Source organism: Callorhinus ursinus, unplaced genomic scaffold (genome assembly GCF_003265705.2).
Source record: "Callorhinus ursinus isolate GAN/ISIS: 27379988/994484 unplaced genomic scaffold, GSC_fseal_2.0 scaffold10, whole genome shotgun sequence".
Lineage (NCBI taxonomy): Eukaryota > Metazoa > Chordata > Mammalia > Carnivora > Otariidae > Callorhinus > Callorhinus ursinus.
This window is the reverse complement of record NW_027397072.1, coordinates 17,183,371-17,193,414: the sequence shown is the minus strand read 5'-3', so window position 1 is coordinate 17,193,414 and position 10,044 is coordinate 17,183,371. Positions and strand designations below refer to the sequence as shown.

The window sequence follows — 10,044 nt, the reverse complement described above, 5'->3', positions numbered from 1 at the left end:
GAGATGTCACACATGCCAGGTGAGCAGCTCAGGGTAAAGGCAGAGAGACAGCACACCTAGAGATCAGCCCCTGAAAGTCACCCTGGATCAGAGCCTTGAAAGGTCTTATGAACAAACAACCAGGGCAATCAGCAATATGGTAAGATATTAGAGACCATAAATGCCTGTTAGCTCCTGAAACTGCTGCTCTACTCATTATGGATTCCTGAAATTCTACCTTTGAGGTTTACTTTTGTTTTTTGCTTTTTTTGAGGTTTATTTTTTATCACAAAGCTTTGATTGCTGTTGAGAGAGAGAAAGAGAAACAGAGACACAGAGATAGATTCTAGAATGGAATCACAAACACCTCAGTAGAAATGAAGAATTCCAGAGCAAAAGAGGTTGTGATAGAGCAGGAACAACATCTCTTCCTCTCCATCCCTCTGCTGTACCTCAGGCCTCATTGTCTCTTAACAACACTTCTGCATCAGATTCTCAAACTATTCCCTCAGCCTCAAGCTTTTGAACCCACCTTCCACACTGCAGCCAGAATGAAGGATCTTTCCAAAATGAAGACCTGGCCATATTGCCTACCACTACTTAAAATTCTGCAATGTCTCTTCATTGACTTCAGAACAAAGTCTATGATCTTTAGCACAACCTATCAGGTCCTCGATAACTTAGCCATAACTTTCTACCCTCAATTCCAGCCACTCCTGCCTCATACTGATTTCCATGGAATTTTCCATCACTTCTTGTTATTTCTCATCTCCTTGTCTTGGTTTAAGTTGTTGCTTCTACCTAAAACATCGTTCTAATCTTTTTTGTATGAATAATTCTTATACATTCTCAAGAGTCTGCTCAGATTCCAAAATTTTGGAGTCTTTCTTGGTTCCCTGCTTCCCCCATCCCCCAAACCAAAAGTCAGATGGCATCACCAAGGGAACAGATGGCATGGATCCAGGAGGAGGGTGAAATAGCGATAGGAAAGGGGAATGATAATTATTAGGTGCTTTTTATGCACTGGACACATGCTGGGACCTCTATGTCCAGATCATATATCTATAACCTAAGCCACTTGGTATCAGGCTCTTTCAGGACCCATGTTCCAACTGGAGGGCCACTAGAAACATGTTCTTTTAGGAGAGAGAATCATATGATGTCTTGTTCTCCAGGGTGCCCAACTTCTGCAGAAAACAAAGCCACCCCAGAGTTTCTGCCACCATATGCTGATTGGCTGCAGCCAAGGGAGCAAGCTGCTCTGAGAAACAGAGGCCAGAGTAAGTGCATGCAAGCTTTGACAGAGCTGCATCCCACCCAAGGACTCCAACAAAGTATGTCAATATCCTGAATAGGACAGCCCCATTGAAAAAAGGCACCATACATTGGTGCTTACCAGCCTAAGTCTTTAACTGACAGCATAAACTAAAGGGTTATAAAAGTCAAGAAAAAAAAATGGAATAACTAAAAGTATTTCTTTACTCATTCCATAAGAGTTATTGAGCATCCATTTTGTGTTTAGAGCTGGGGGCTGAGGGTAGGGTAGGAAGCCTTGCAAGCTTACTGTATCCAACACTGTCCCAGCACCTTAGGAGCCAACAGCAATGGTAAAGGTAATGCTGTAGTTGTGGTTTTCACTTAAGTCCACGAGGCCGGTGGTCAGTGAGACTCAAAGCACTTGATAAGAACAAGCCCTCATCCTTGACCAGGGCTCTTCTTAGGTTTATGGGTGCTGACTTCACCTGCAAAGCAGAATAATTAAAGAATGGCCCACTCCCAGCCAGGCAGATTGAATCCTACAGAGTTACCAGAAGAGAAAAATTAGGATTTGGGGAGAGATTTGAGGGCCATGGATAAAACAGAAAAAAAAATTTTTTTAAAGAGCAGGATTACTATAGTAATATAGTAACATAGTGAAATCTGAAAATTATTTTTTACAGAAAAAAATAAAACACTGCATCCATACCAGATTTTTGAAAACCATAATCTACTGCATGCCTCCCACAGATGCTGATGTCAACCGAAGTATTGAATGTGGATTGATTATTGAGGCATTTTTATTATGCATTAACTGTATACATTTTAAGGCAAGCTTTCTTTAAAATTCAATAAATGTAACATTTAAAAATGAAAGACCTTTCATAAAATGAACTCAGGTTAAACCAGGTTCTTAGAGTCATTACAATCACTGTCATAAGGATGAATTAAGAAGGTTGTCCTGGTCTCCAATTTAATAACACTTTTGACTGCCTCGTAAATTGTGTGATATATAGTAATTTGGCATGCAGTATTTGATTGGCTTGCTCCTCCAACCCTTCTTCGTAAATTAATGTCACCATGAACACAGACAAGTTCTTTCCTATATTCCCTGAGTCCTTTTTAAATAGCTATTAACCCTTGCTTGCCACCAAGACTGCATTAATTTAACAACAATAACAAGAAAACAACGGAAATTAAAAGACTCAAGACTGCCTCTAATAATCTATGTAACTCATTGTAAACATTTAACATAGGGAATACCTCTTTTCTTCTCAAATAAAATAAGAACAAGTTTTCAGCATCCCTTCCATGCACTAGACTCCACATAAGTTCACAACTGTATGGAGCCCCAAATACCATGAGAAAAGAATTCCATGACTATTCAGGTTCTAATGGATATCTTCTAATCATGTTGTGAGGGAGACAGGCCATTAAAGTGGCAATTCAAACTCTTTGCTGTGATGGGGGGACTAGAGAGAGTTACAGAAGACAATGAAGAGCACCAAATCCAGTCTTCGTGAAGTCAGCAACAGCTTCTCAAAAGTTATAGCTAAACTAAGATAGAGCAGAGGAGTAGCCAGGTAAGAATGTATGCACTGGGGAAGGGGTAGGAGCAGTGTATCTTTGGAGGTAAAGAAAATAAATATGCAGGAAAGAGCACTGCTTACCTGAAGAACAAATGAGGTTTAAAATAGCCAAAACATAAAAGGCAAGAGGGAGGTACTGTGAAAGACACGGCTGCAGAGGTCTAAAAAGAGTCACCCAAAGAAGCAACGTGTAAACCCTTTGTTTAGATTTTATCCTAAGGGCAATTTCTGAGCAGGAGAATTTCCTAAGCAGGAGAATGACATGTCAGACTTGCATTTTTGAAGGCTACCACTGACTCTAGTAGTGAGAATCACATTGGATGAGGCAAACCTGCAAGTTTGGAAGTCAGCGAGAAGGCAGGCTGCTACGGTAATCTGGGTGGCAAATGATGGCCACTCAGACTTGGGAAATTACAGTGGAAGTAGACATAAAGTATTAGATCTGAGAATATTTAGGCAGCAGGTGCAATAGGATTAAGTGATTGGATGTGACGGCTGATGGGGAAAACGAAATCAGCGACGATACCCATCTTTCTGGCTATAGCAAATGGTACAAGAGAGCCATCCACTGAGACTAGGGGCACCGAGGGGACCACAGATTGTAAGGAAGTTAGGAGCTCAGTTCTGGCTGTATTGAGGTTGACACAGCTGTGGAATTCCCAGGGGGAGATATTTAGTAGGCAGCAGGCTATGTGAATTCAAAGCGCAAGAATGATCTGGGCCTCTGGGACAACTTGCCTTTCAGAAGCACATAGTCTTAAGGAGATAGGTGCATTAAGGCAATGTGCACTCATGGCCTTCAAGTTTAGAAATAGAACTGTCATGTCAAACACAGAGAAGGTTCACATTCAGTCGTAGGAATCAGGAATGGGTTCACAAAAGTGATATTTGAGACCTTTAAAGGTGGGTAGGATTTTAGTTGGTTGTTAGAGAAAAAGTGACCAGTCTGAAGCTGGGGGGGGAGTGCCTGACCAAAAGCAGAGAAAAAAATTGATGACACTATAGGGAATTATGAATATTTACACTTGGCTGAGGTTTAAGGTCTGTCTAGGGGTGAATGGTGAACTGTAACTGGAAAGAGAAACTGACTGAAAGGCAGGAAGACCGAACTTTATTCTATGAGTGATATGGATTCTTCAGAAGTGTTTGAACTAAGGAATGACAGTCTTTGTGAACTTCACAGACCACATCTCATCTTGCTGAGCCTTTACGAAGAAAGTGGGATTAGCAAGGCACTAGCACAAGAAGGCAGGTTTTGAGCTCATATAGCTCTAGGTTATAATCCTAGCTTTGGTACTCAGAAGCTATGTGATCTTGTTGAATTAGCTCCTATGTCCTTGGGTATAAAGTGAGCAGTGTGACACCCACTTTTCATGGTTGCTGTGAACTTGAAGATCATAGATCTAAGGTCCCTGCAACACAGGAGACACTTACTGAATGAAGAACTGCTTTGGAGTGGGAGATGGCTGGGGTAGGTATAGTTCTGTTATCACCTCCTCCTTGGCCAGGCTAGCCCCTGAGAAGCAGACCAATAATAACAGCAACCATTTCAGCTGAGGAAGATCATGCCCACCTGGGAAGGAACCACATTTTTTTCTCAAAACAAACACATGACTATTTCCTGTGAGACAGGGAAGAAGTCTCAGAACCAGGAGGGAGAGCTGCAATTGCTCAGGAGCTCACTCCTATGTGTTTTCACAGATACCTATGGAACAACAGCAGTGGCCCACAAATTAGTGCCTGGGGCCCCACCATCAAGTAACTTCCGAAATCACAGCTTGTCAAGTAACCCGAATCTGAATTTGGGGACAGGGCCCAGAAGTGGGCATTTAAGCAACAGACCTGAACACCTCCTCTCAGATGCATGATGTCATAGAATTGACCAGGTAAGACCCAGGCATCAACCATTTGCCACACATGAGATTCTGTCTACCTTGCCCACAATGGGTTAATGAGTCAAAATTTATCAAGTACATCCATGAAAGAGAAGGTCTGGCATAAAAGGGATGTGTGCATGGCGTTTTATTTCTTAGAGGTCAATGATAGACTGTGCTTCTTGAGATCTTCTCAGACTTTTGCCTCTCTATAAGGACTGTACACAGTAGGATAGGGTATTCCAACAAGAACTGTATCTTTGAAACAGAGGAAGAAGAAAGCAACCACAAGCATTTCACAGTAACTATCAAGGTCTGCAAAGAGTCTGAGAGGTTATTCTACTTGTAAGCTAACAAGTTAAGTTGTCACAATTTCATGGATGCTTTCTTGGGTCAGAGACAAAAAACTGTTATTAACAAAAAGTAGCCAGGGGGTCAGCAAGATTAGTGAGTCCCAATTCCCCCAAATGGATGCACAGGAAGTGGACTGCATTACAAGAGAGGAATACTGAACCTAGAGAACCCACTGCTTTATAGGAATATTTAAGAGAACCTGGAGTACAAGAGACCCATAAAAGAGTGTCTTCCCACACTAAGCCCTATCACACTGGGGTTGGCCTTTAGCTGTATAACTCAGCATCCCAATGCATTCTCTCTCCTTTGAAACAGAGGTCTTGTTGCAAGGACAAAGGGATCCCTTAATGCTCACTAGGATGATGCCCTTCTAAAGGTACCTTTATTTAATCAGTGTCCTTAATGACTCCTTAGAAACCATGATATGATAACTGAGGGTCAAACCTACATACACACACACACACACACACACACACACACACACCCAAAGCAGGGAAGAAGGAGAAAAAGAGAGAAATGATTTAGCTCCTTTTCAAAGCTGTCCCCAGCTTTATAATACTGAAATCAGAATATTTCAGCCCTGGGGAAGAAATTTTTGTTAATTCTCGAGGAGTTCACAATCTGCCACATAAATCAGAGTAATACGGTAAGCTGTGATAAGCACAGCGACACATGTGGAGTTCGATTAAGTCTTTTGTTCTCCCTGGGGAAAGGAAGAAAAGCTTCTTTACATGATATAGCAATATCAAATTATCTTTTATTTTTTAATATTGCACATCTTAGAGTCATATCTGGGGTTGTTTTGTGAAAAGTGAACTGATGAATAATTTAGAATGGTATCTTAGCACCTCTCCCTGCATATAAAAAAATGTAATCTGACTTAATTGTATGTTGCCATGATAACATTAAGAAAGTCCCCCAAGGGGTAACTGGGACATGCCCAGCTTAATGAAAAGTCAAAGGACATTACTTGAATTTATACGAATTCCATTTTCATGCTTGCATTGCATGTTCTTCAGGATGTGGTGCTGGCCTCCCTCTCCTGAGAATGTGGAGTGCACAGCAGTGTCTGTGGTGGCTTGCCTTTGTTTAAAGAGCAACTCTTTGCTTAAAGAGCTAATTAACTGCTTATCATGATTTTCTCATTTGGAAATCAAGAGGCTTATGGAAATCTTTTGGAACCACAAGTTGGAATTCATGAAACTTCATTACTCATTGAAGTTGAAACTCCTTTGATTGTGACAGTTCTTGTGTTGTGTGTGTGTGTGTGTGTGTGTGTGTGTGTTTTCCCCTAGTGCATCCATAACACCGAAAGCCATCCCAGGCATCAAAACTATGTGCCTACATAACAACAAAGTAAATGCCTGCAGGGGAAAACATGCAGCAGCAGAATTACCAAGGCAAAATATGTCTGTATTTATATGAAGAAAAACTACACTCAGAGCTAGCCAAAGCATAGAAGGATTAGGTTACCACTTACATGACAAAGAATTAGATGCTGAAAAATTGATGAGTCATCAACTTAGACAAGAACTGGGGACTAGGAAGGGTCAGATGGTTCACATCATCAGGGTTTAACAAATGAAGAAAAGACTGAGGGTGAGCATTCAGAATGCCAAGAGAAAGGGAGGTGATCAGAGAAAACTCAAGCAATGAAAAATCCACGGTTATGGACAGCTCTGGGTCCATTCCCAGCTCCAAAAGCAGCCCCTGAATTTGTATGACTTCTACTTCCTGGCCTTGCAGGGATACCCTCTGTTACCCCTCCTTCCTTTCTCAGAGGCTAACCTAGTGCTTTGCACAACTGTCGGCATTTACTGAATGAACACTAACTTGAGGCCTATTCATCTTGCCTTTGATGCCCTGCCTCACTCTCCCCTCCCATCCCCAAATATACATATTCCACATTCTATTTCACCCCCATGTTCCTACCCACAGCCCTTTTCTCACTCAGTTCCCTCCTCTTTTGTTGTTGTTGTTGTTGTTGTTTTTTCAGAAGCAAACACCTGAAACATTTTATTTCAACAATTTCAAGTCTAAAATTCAAATCCATTATCAACCTTATATCTAAATAATCCAATTCATAACATTAATTTATAAAGTTACATTTTAGTTTGCAAGTGAGTTCAAAAGAAGTCACTAGACTAAGGTCAATTATACTGTGAAGCCTATGGGTCATTAGAATTTTAATCCTTTATTTTTTTTATTATGTTCATTTAGCCACTGTATAGTACCTAATTAGTTTTTGATGTAGTGTTCAATGATTCATTAGTTAAGTATAACACCCAGTGTTCATCACGGCATGTGCCCTCCTCAATATCCATCACCCTGTTACCCCCTCCCCCATCCTCCTCCCCTCTGAAACCCCCAGATTGTTTCTCAGATCCATAGTCTCTCATGGTTCATCTCCCCCTCTGATTTCTCCCCCTGTGAATTTCCCTCCCTTCCCCTATGGTCCTCCGAGCTATTGCTTATATTCCACATATGAGTGACACAAGACTAAGAGGCAGCCCATGGAATGGGAGAAAGTATTTGCAAATGACGTTACAGATAAAGGGCTGATATCCAAGATCTATAAAGAACTTCTCAAACTCAACACTTAAAAAACTAATAACCCAGTCAAAAAATGGGCAGAAGACATGAACAGACACTTCTCCAAAAAAGACGTATAAATGGCTAACAGACACATGAAAAAATGCTCAACATCACTAGCCATCAGGGAAATACAAATCACAACCGCAATGAGATACCACCTTAGACCAGTTAGAATGGCAAAAATTGACAAGGCAAGAAACAACAAATGTTGGAGAGGTTGTGGAGAAAGAGGAACCCTCCTACACTGTTGGTGGGAATGCAAGCTGGTACAGCCACTCTGGAAAACAGTATGGAGGTTCCTCAAGATGTTAAGAACAGAGCTACCCTACAACCCAGCAATTGCACTACTGGTATTTACCCCAAAGATACAGACATAGTGAAAAGAAGGGGCACATGCACCCCAATGTTCATAGCAGCAATGTCCACAATAGCCAAACTGTGGAAGGAGCCGAGATGCCCTTCAACAGATGAATGGATAAAGAAGATGTGGTCCATATATACAGTGGAATATTACTCAGCCATCAGAAAGGATGATGCAAATACCCACCATTTGCATCCACATGGATGGAACTGGAGGGGATTATGTTAAGTGAAGTAAGTCAAGCAGAGAAAGACAATTATCATATAGTTCCCTCCTCTTCTAATCCCTCCCCTTTCTCTATTCTTTCCTTATCTCAGCCCATTGAGCTGTATCTGTTCTTCAAGGCACAGCTTAAATGCCAGCTCCTCTTTGAAGCATTCCTCTATCTTTGACTGCCTTTTCCTTCATCAGAATTCCTTATTCCTTCATTCCTTCATCTGTGTTCTCATGAGTTTTATATGATATTTATTATGCTTTCCACTCTATAGGTGTGTGTACATTACTCTCTAGCTCACTAGGTTAAATTATTTCTTGAGTTCAGTATCCATGTCTTTTTCTTTCTGTATATACATGACTGAGCACAGTACTTTAAATTTAGTGCACGCTCCATAAATGTAAGCTAAATATTAAAGTGAACACTGACCATCCTGGAATGGGGGGATCATTCTGAATTTCCCAGAAGACTATGGTATGAGAATCCACAGGGAAAATCATGCCCTACAGCCTGGGAATTCACTGTGGTTCCTTTTTTTTTTTTTTTTTTTTAAAGATTTTATTTATTTATTTGACAGAGACATAGCGAGAGAGGGAACACAAGCAGGGGGAGTAGGAGAGGGAGAAGCAGGCTTCCCCACGGAGCAGGGAGCCCGGTGTGAGGCTCGATCCCAGGACCCTGGGATCACGACCTGAGCAGAAAGCAGACGCTCAACGACTGAGCCACCCAGGCGCCCTCACTGTGGTTCCTAAAAGTGCTGAGAACACCTCTCTAACAGACCCACTGTCTTGTTGGCCACACTGCAATGAATGTGTTACATACAATACAGGAGGAAGGAATCACATATAAGGTGTGAGGAATTCAGGTACCAGGCTCCAAAGGAACAAGTCTGCAGACTCAAGGCCAGCTCTGCAGACTGGCCGCAGATCATCACCTGGGACTTCACAGTGGCCATAGTGCAGTCCATTACAGTGATATGCAGTGACACATCTGGTCCAAAATAAATGCTCTTTCTGCTTCTTATATGTCACAGTGTTTATTTCACTTGAGCTGCCTCTTTGTGAGTTGGGGGCACTTAAATCAACCTTTCTAGGTGGCAGTCACAGTAAATCTCTGCTTAGAGTTTTCACAAGTGACAAGGTATCTTGGATTGGATAGATTAAAAGACAAAACATTCAGACAGGTGGGATAATGCTGCCCAATTGTTCAAAAGACCCATAGCTTCTCCAAATCCAGGCTTTCCTTGAGATGTGGGTCTGCTTGGTCCATGGACCTTCTTTAGTCAGCTTCACAGGATGGTACTCTTTAAGGAAGTGGCATGGCCAACTCAGAGGAAGATAAGGCACACAGGAGTCTTGGATATTGATTTGAGAATCTTTGACATTAATGGCGATGGCAATGCAAAAAACTCAGGTGGATTCAACTTGATTTGAAGAGTAGAGCTATTGACAAGCCCAGTAAAGGCAAAGGAAAAAGGGAAAGGTATGCAGACTGTGGCTGGAAGATCCTAACTCAGGTTCAAGGTTTTAGGTTTGTTTAGTGATAGTGAAGACCTGGATATTGTGGTGCCAATGAGTATATTCTAGGAACTGGGGAAAAAATAAACAGTTCCAACACTGTGATAGTTGTGGAACTATAAACTGGTTGTTGAAACCAAAGAAGTGATGAAGAGCAAAGACAAAAAAAATGATTCAGGTGATTAACTGAAAATTGAAGAAGGTGAAAATCCATTTTGGAGGCAGTAGAGGATGGAGGTATGGTTTTAGAAATAATGGGGCAAACAGAAAGCATGAACTAGGAAATAGAGGAAAGAGTGAGGAA

At 41.5% G+C, this 10,044-nt stretch overlaps 1 long non-coding RNA gene across 1 annotated transcript; it reads left to right on the top strand.

The window, feature by feature from the left end:
• Nucleotides 1–398: 398 nt before the first annotated feature.
• Nucleotides 399–1,259, top strand: LOC141373482 (uncharacterized). The gene is made up of 2 exons (XR_012379541.1): nucleotides 399–647; nucleotides 1,155–1,259. It is a non-coding gene; the product is annotated as an uncharacterized lncRNA (long non-coding RNA).
• Nucleotides 1,260–10,044: the final 8,785 nt, after the last annotated feature.